The sequence below is a fragment of the Arachis ipaensis genome, chromosome B5 (assembly GCF_059453495.1).
Source record: "Arachis ipaensis isolate K30076 ecotype BB chromosome B5, ASM5945349v1, whole genome shotgun sequence".
NCBI lineage: Eukaryota > Viridiplantae > Streptophyta > Magnoliopsida > Fabales > Fabaceae > Arachis > Arachis ipaensis.
In genome coordinates this window covers 57,866,925-57,873,969 of record NC_142440.1, presented here as the reverse complement: position 1 = coordinate 57,873,969, position 7,045 = coordinate 57,866,925, and the positions used below count along the sequence as shown (strand labels likewise).

At 41.7% G+C, this 7,045-nt stretch overlaps 1 non-coding gene across 1 annotated transcript; it reads left to right on the top strand.

Moving 5' to 3' along the window:
• The first annotated feature begins 6,716 nt into the window (after positions 1-6,716).
• On the top strand, positions 6,717-6,823 carry LOC148564305 (small nucleolar RNA R71). Its single transcript, XR_015884891.1, has one exon. It is a non-coding gene; the product is annotated as a small nucleolar RNA R71 (small nucleolar RNA).
• The last annotated feature ends 222 nt before the right edge of the window (positions 6,824-7,045 follow it).

Here is a 7,045-nt window from a genome sequence, read left to right as displayed (position 1 = left end):
CCAAAACTCTAATTTTTTCCATGCTCCTTTCATTCATGCATCCTTCCTTCATCCCTTTTAGCTATTTTTGCCCTATAACTTCTAAAACCACTTAATAAATAGATCACTGCATCGAATGGTAATGGAGGAAGATTAAAATATATATAATTCAATGCGAAAGAAGCATGTTTTCATCCATGAGGCAAAATTGTCAAAGGAACACAAAATCATGCATTTTTATATGAATAAGTGTGAGAGATTATTGATAAAACCCTCAAAATTCATACAAGATAAACCCTAAAAATGAGGTTTATCACACACCCAGCTCTTCAAGTGGCATGCCCCATGTGTTAGTGTCCCTGGCATGCCACGCCTTCGAACCCAAGTAGCACGCCCAGGGTCTTCTTTAAGCTCTGGTTGGCCTGGCGTGCCACGCCTTTGAGCCCAAGTGGCACGCCCCGGCCTTTTCCTTCTTCTTCTCCTTTCTCAAAAGTTGAACTAGCGTGGTTCGCCCAGGGTCTGGCGTGCCACGCCCCTTGTATGTGCTTCATTCTCTTCTCTAGAAAATAGAACTGGCATGCCACGCCCAGTGTGTGGCGTGCCACGCCAAGCATTCTTCCTTGGTCCGCTAGCTGGCATGCCACGCCTGGGTCTTCAAATGGCATGCCCAAGTGAGGATTGAGAACTGGAGTGCCATGCCTTCGACACCAAGTGGCACCCCCAGCTTTGCTTTGGCCTTCTTTAGTGTTGGCGTGCCACGCCTAGGCCTTGAAGTGGCACGCCCAAGTGAGGATTGAGAGCTGGCGTGCCATGCCTTCAACACCAAGTGGCACGCCCAGCTTTTTGGACCTTCAACCTCTTCTCTGGAAACTTGTACTGGCGTGCCCTGCCTTGATGCTCAAGTGGCACGCCCACTTTAATGTGGCTCCTTTAAGCTTGGCGGGCCATGCCTGGGTCTTCAAGTGGCATGCCCAAGTGATGATTTGAAGCTGGTGTGCCATGCCTTCGATACCAAGTGGCACGCCCAAGTAATTAACCCCTCTTGATTGATGAACTGGCGTTCCACGCCCAATGGTTAAGTGGCACGCCCATAGTGTGTGATGGGCTTGGCGTGCCACGCGCCTTTTGTGGCCTTCAATATTGCTCTCTGAAAACTTGCACTGGCGTGCCACGCCCAGCTCTTAGCGTGTCACGCCCATGTAAAGGCTTTAAGAGTCCTTTCTGGAAATCAATACTGGCCATGCCCATGTAAAAGATTCAATCATGCTTCTCTGGAAATCAATACTGGCGTGCCACACCCAGCTCCTGGCGTGCCACACCCATATATTTTCATGGGCGTTTGTTCCAAGTGGCACGCTAGTTTCACACGCCTAGCTTTGTTTTGTTGTTTTCTTCCCTTTTTGTTGCCCCTTTTCACCTGAAATTCAGCACAAACCCATTTCAAAGTAGTGTACCATAATATTCATCAATTAGTTCATGAATTTCAATGATTAAATGGGATTATGCCCTTTTATGGTCCTTTTTAGATAAGTAAAAAGGGTAAATAATGCAACTTATCAACAAGCTGCTCCAAAGATAGGTGTATTTGAGCTTGAAAGAGTCGATACAATCTTGGCTCAAAACAAGATTATGCATCAGCAACTTCAACAACAAATAGAAATGATGTCAAAAAGGATGGATGGCTTGCAGCTTGTAGCAGTGAGCACTACAACTCAACCACCAGTGGTGTGGGGACAACAAGAAGAGAATTATGAAGATCAGTAGCCAGAACAGGTTCAATATATGCACAATCAAGGAGCTGGAAAAAATAATTTCTATGGAGACACTTACAACTCATCTTGGAGGAACCACCCCAATCTCAAGTGGGGGGAGAACCAAAACCAGCATTCTTGGCAGAGGAACTCCAACCAAAACAACTTTCGCAACACAAACCACCAAAACCATCAAACCACTAGCCAAAATTCATATAGAAAACCATAAAATAACCACCCTACATCCAACTTCTATCCACCAAATAACCCATCAACTAACCAAAACAACTTTCATTCACCATCCACATCTCACACCCAGCCACAACTACCCCAAGAATCCCAAAAAATCTCCAATTTGGAGATGATAATGGAGAAAATGATGAAGCATCAAGAATTGGCCAATAAGAACCATGAAGCCTTACTAAGGAATTTAGAAAGACAAATTGGAAAGTTGTCCAAACAGCTAGTTGAAAGACCAACCAACTCTTTCCCAAGTGACACCATTCCAAATTCTAAAGAAGAATGCAAAGCAATTTAACTCAGAAATGGAAGAACATTGGAGAATGATAAGGCTAACAACAAGAAGGAAGTGGCAGTAGAGGAAAAGGATCAAAAGATGATGTGGGTGGAAACTGTCTCTCAACAAATTTCCTTTGGCAAGTGTACCGAATTTGTCGTCAAGTAAAAACTCACAATAGAGTGAGGTCGAATCCCACAGGAATTGATTGATCAAGCAACTTTAATTAGAAGAATGTTCTAGTTGAGCAAATCCAGAATTTGGGTTGAGAGTTGTAGAAAATAAAATGGCGGGAATGTAAATAACAGAAAAGTAAATGCTAGAATTAAAGGACTGGAAGTAAATGACTAAAAGTAAATTGCAGAATTGTAAATGGGAATGGGGGATTTGCTCATAAGAGTAAATGGCAGAAATTAAAGAGAATGGGTAAGATCAGAGATGGGGAGTTCATTGGGCTTAGGAGATATTGCAACCCTCCTGATCAAGTTCATTTTCATCTATTCCTCAATCAATGCACTCATTGATCTCCTTGGCAATCTTAATTGATTGAATTACAAATTCAATCTCTCAAATCTTGATCAATAGCCAATTCCTTGGTCAATTGCTCATGAGAAGATATGAAGTATGGTCACTGATTATACCACATGCATTTCCCAAATCAAGTATTGAGAGGGTTATAGTCACATACCCATCCAAACCCAATTTGGTCCAGCATGAGAAAGCATTTCTAGCTTGATCTCTTCATTCCTCTTTCAAGGTTCAGAAGAGATCCAAGTTTGAATAGCTTCTTTTCCAAGATAACTACCCAATTGGATGAAGATCAAAAGCTTTCGAGTAAAATCAAGAGAAAAGATAGAAGAAAAATAATGAAAACTAGTATTGATCCATCAAATTACAACAGAGCTCCCTAACCCAATGAAAAGGGTTTAGTTGTTCATAGCTCTAGAAAATGAAAACAAAGATGGAGAATACATCATAAAACTAGAAAATGCAGAGAAGGTAAAATACAGAGAGTAATTTTCTTTTCCAACTTTTCAGTCCTCCTCAATAATTCAAAGCTACTCCTATATATACTACTTTTCTCAGCTTCTAGTTGGCTCTTCAAGTCTTGGGCCTTTGGATCTTGAGTTTGAAGCAGTTCTCTTCTTCATTTGGGCTTGGCTTTACTTGCAGAGAGAAAGTGTGAAGTGGGCAGAGACTTTAGCTCAGGACGTTAGGGGTGTTAACATTTAGTGAAAATATGAGTTTGAGAACGTTAGTGACAATCAATTTTCTCATTAATGTTCCTAAGTAAAAGCCACGTTAAATTTAACGTTAGTGACACAAACGTTGCCACTAACGTTGCCTCTAAGTCCTTCGCACACATTATTGAGACTTAACATTCCCAATAACTTTGAAAAGCCCCCTTTGTTCCCACGTTATTGCCCACGTTAACTTAGTTAACGTGGCTCTTTAACGTGGGCTTGCCATCCTTCAAGAATGTTAGTGACACTCAACATTGTCACTAACGTTCCAAGGTGCCCCTATGTCTCACGTTAGAGCCCACGTTAAAGTGACACTCAACATTGTCACTAACGTTCCAAGGTGCCCCTATGTCTCACGTTAGAGTCCACGTTAACTAGGTTAACGTGGCTTCTAACGTGGCCATGCTTAGCCATCCCCAATGTTAGTGACAATGTTGAATGTCACTAATGTTGGCGTTTCTTTCACTCATCAACATTAGCTTCCACGTTAACTAAGTTAACGTGGAAGTTAACGTGGCTCCTTGGGGGTTGTGTGGTTGCTTCCAACGTTATTGACAATGTTGGGTGTCACTAACGTTGTCGACCACTCTTGCTTCTTACGTTAGCTCCCACGTTAACCAAGTTAACGTAGGAGTTAACGTGGTATGTTTCTCCTTAGGCCAACGTTAGTGACAATGTTGAATGTCACTAACGTTGGCGTTTCTCCCCCTTCTAACGTTAGAGGCCACGTTAACTAAGTTAACGTGGACTCTAACATGGCCACTTATGAGCATTTGCCAACGTTAGTGACAATGTTAAGTGTCACTAACGTTGGCTCAACTTCCCCTCTCCACGTTAGAGTTCTCGTTAACTTAGTTAACGTGACTCTTAACGTGGTCAATGATGGCTTCGAGAGCGTTATTGGCAATCACTTTTCTCATTAACTTTGCAAGTTACCTCCCATTCCTTGCTTCCTTTGGTCCTGAAATCAAGCAATAGAGCGCATCAAAGTTCTAGTCCAAGTTATGGGCAATGCAGCATATAATTTGTCACTAAACTCATGCAAAATCCTCATGAAATAATGTAAAATGCACAATGTATGCTTGAATCAAGGTGTAAGTGAATATCTACCCAAAACTAGCTTATTTCCTAAGGGAATGCATGAAACTAGCCTAAAAATAGTAAAGAAAAGGTCAGTGAAACTGGCCAAGATGCCCTGGCTTCACAACACCAAACTTAAAGCTTGCTTGTCCCTAAGAAAGTACTGGAACAAGAGAATGATGAATGGAATGCCAAGAGAGATGAGTCATTCTTGTGGAAGTCATATTACTGATTTTATGGTGGTTTCATGCATAGCAACTTAGGTTCATTCCTTTACTGGCTTTCAGACCTTTATCATGTCCTAAAGCACTCACCTTGCTTACATCCCATGAGACTTTTATTCATTGATCCCTTTATTGTCATTTCAGAGCTTATTGGTGTTCTTAGGCTAAGTGCTCTGTAAGGGGGCAACTTTTTAAGATAAGCTTTCAGCCAACACTCCCGAACCAGTTGGTTCAAGGTGCTAGGTGTTGAAGCACCCCTAAGGACTTACTCCCTCAAGTCTCTCCCCCATACATACACACCACAGGCATATAGTTCATTTATTTTCCTTCTTGAGACCTTGGTGTCCAGCACCTCTTTGGGTTACTAAATGCTCTGTGGTGAGGGTTACTCTTGATAATGGACTTTCAGCTGATAATCCTGGGTTAGTTAACCCAAGTTACCAAGTGATAAAGCACCCCTAAGAGCTTATTCATCCAAGTAGATCCCTCACATAGGAACACCACAGACATATATCTTAAGATCAAAACGATTGGTGCCTAGCCTTATTGCTTACTCTTTTTCTTTTGTTTTTCCACTTTCATTATTCTTTTCTCTTTCTCTTATTATGATCTTGTCATATACTTAGTCTCATGAGTATATTCAAAGCAAAGTATTCAGGCCAGATAGTTGTCATCCCACCTTATGGTTGAACCAACTTAGCTAACTTATGATCATACCACTAACTCATGAATGTACTCCATAGTATGAACTCTACTATGGTCTTTTGAAACATAAACATTCTCTCTTCATTTGATTTAAAGGGACAAGCATACAAGTAAGTTAAGGAGGATGCAGTGACATAAAGACTAGCACACATACACCTTCTTCAATACCAATGACTTAAAAGACAGAATTTAAAAAGATTTAAACATAACATGGAAGCAAGTTCTATTTCATACAAGATCTTCCTTATTTAAAACATAGAGAAAGGTGGAATAAAGAAGGAACTCCACCACCTTTTAATGTTGTGGATGTCCATGCTCTTTTCCTTGCTTGTCTTCAGTCTCTTGATCACTTGTAGTGACCATTTTGCAATCTTCCCATCTTACTTTCTTTGCTTCTCCTTTGGGGTTTTTCTCCGTGTCACTTGGAAATCTATCGGTAGGTTTGGGAATCTTCTCAGCTAAACATCCCACCTGGAATTCCAGCTTCCTAATGGTCTCTCTCTGGTTCTTAATATTGGCTCGCACCTCCTCTTTGAACACCTTATTTTCTTGAATCTCTTGGCATATTCCTTCAAGTAAGGTTTCAATATTAGAGAGCTTGTCATCAATTGATGGTTGATTCGGAGCAGATGTGCTGTTTTGGTTTTGATAGGCGTGTGGAGAGGTGTTGTTGTGGGGGTGTTGAGATGTCCTCTGTGTAAATTGTTGGTGAGCTGCATTGTTGTTGGAGTTGTGATGTCTCTGGTCTTGGTTTTGTTCTTGCTGACTTCCCCACCCAAAGTTTGGGTGGTTTCTCCATCCAGGGTTGTAGGTCTTGGAGTATGGATCATAGTTTTGCCTTGGTGAATTCCCAATGTAGTTGGCTTGCTCCTGACTACCCTCTGCTTCTTCATTCACTCCTTCTTGGGTTGTTGATGAAGTGGAGATTGCTGCTACTTGGTTCTTCTCTATCTTCTTGGTGAGGTCAGCCAGCTGTTGGGTAATGAGCTTGTTTTGGGCCAACAGAGCATCTACATTGTTTAGCTCCATTACTCCTCTTGTGTTCCCTCTTTCGGAAGCATAGAAGTAGTTGTTCTCTACTACTGTTTCAATAACATCTATGGCTTCCTCAATAGTCTTCTTCTTGTTCAAAGATCCTCCGGATGAATGGTCTACGGCCTTCTTTGACTCATAAGAGAGCCCTTCATAGAAAATGTGCAGTTGCACCCATTCGTTGAACATATCTGGTGGGCACCTCCTTGTTAGGTCTTTAAACCTCTCCCATGCTTCATATAGAGTCTCACCATCTTGTTGCCTGAAAGTTTGGACCTCAGCTCTCAGCCTATTGATTCAATGAGGAGGGTAAAATCTTGCTAAGAATTTGTTCACCACGTCTTCCCAAGTTGTCAAGCTTTTCCTTGGGAAAGATTCCAGCCACTTGGCTGCCTTGTCCCTGAGTGAGAATGGAAATAAGAGCAGTCTATAGGCGTCAGGATGAACACCATTAGACTTCACTGTGTCACATATTCTTAGGAAGGTGGTTAAATGTTGATTGGGGTCTTCTTG